Genomic DNA, 1,434 nt, shown 5'->3' with positions numbered 1-1,434 from the left:
ACAAGAAATGTGCAAAACTTATATGAAAAAAAAACTTTAACGCTTTTCTGAAAGACATAAAACTGGAACTTGAATAAAAGGAAAATAGCAATGTTCTTCAGTAGAATAATACAAAATCATAAATTGATGGCAATATTTTAAAGTATTTTTATGGAGCTAGATTCTATAGTTTATACAACTAAATGAATAAGCAAGAATATCCAAGAAACAGGAAAAATTAAACAAACAAACAAAAAAACAGCAATGAGGCAGGTCTATCCATAACAGATATTGGAATATATTATGCATTTCTGTAATTAAAACAGTGTAATATTAGCACATGAGTAGACAATCAGATCAAGGGGGGGAAGAAAATACAGATATAACTGAAGTACAATGTGGAAATTTATGTATGTGATAAAAGTGGTATCTCAAGACACTGGGAGAAAATTTGACTTTTTAAAATGTAATGTTGTTAGAACAGCTAAATAGTCCTTTGAAAATAGATAAAATTGAACGTAACATCACCTAGATAAGATTCCAGCTCAAAAAGCCCCAAAATGTTCAACATTAATCTTGTGTTGAGAACCAATCCGAGTATCCAAATTGAAGTATATTCTGGAAAAACCACTGGCCTGAACTAAAAAAATGTCAATACCAGAAACACACACACACACACACACACACACACACACACACACACACACACACGGCTAGGAAAGTGTTCTAAACTGAAGGAAACTTAAAGAGACTTGAAAACGAGTCAATGCAATATGTGATCCTTGTTACAGCCCAGATTTATAGTTCTAAAGGATAGGGTAAGCGAGGATTTGGGAGGGAGGGGGCGGCGGTGGAGTGGTCAGTTGAGGAAATTGGAATATAGACTGCATGCACTAATTGAACGGTGTTTAGTGGATTCCTGCTTCCTGTGGCTGGAGAGCCTAATGATGCATGTATTTCCTAAGGACACTGGCTTGTGAGCCTAGGACAGTGGTCCTCAAAGGGGCGATGTTGCCCACCCTCCCACTGCAACTTCTGGCAGTGACTGGAAACATTTTTGTTGTCACGAGGGAGGGAGGGTTGCTCCTGGCGGGGTTGCCGGGAGCGCCACTGCACATTGCACAATGCCCACGACAGTCCCCCGCCCCCCACAGCAAAGACTCATCCTGCCCAAAGCGTTAATAGCGCCCAGACGGAGGAGCCCTGATTCGGGAGAAGCCCTATCTTCGGGGGCAGGTACTGGGACATCAGACCGCATCAAATGAAATTCTTTTGCGCATATGAAACGTTAGAAACGGTTAAAGGTGAAGGGCTGCGAAGTTCACAACACAACTAACTCAAATTGTTCAGCAGAGACACGGTCCCTGTCCTTCCGCCCTGGCTTCCTCCAGCCTGGACCCCGGGAGGGGGAGGGGGATCACGCCTCCCCAGCGGGGCTGACCGCGGAGCCTGCGC

The sequence above is a fragment of the Myotis brandtii genome, unplaced genomic scaffold, assembly GCF_000412655.1.
Source record: "Myotis brandtii unplaced genomic scaffold, ASM41265v1 scaffold519, whole genome shotgun sequence".
Lineage (NCBI taxonomy): Eukaryota > Metazoa > Chordata > Mammalia > Chiroptera > Vespertilionidae > Myotis > Myotis brandtii.
The sequence above is the reverse complement of the archived record's forward strand: the minus strand, read 5'-3'. Positions refer to the sequence as shown.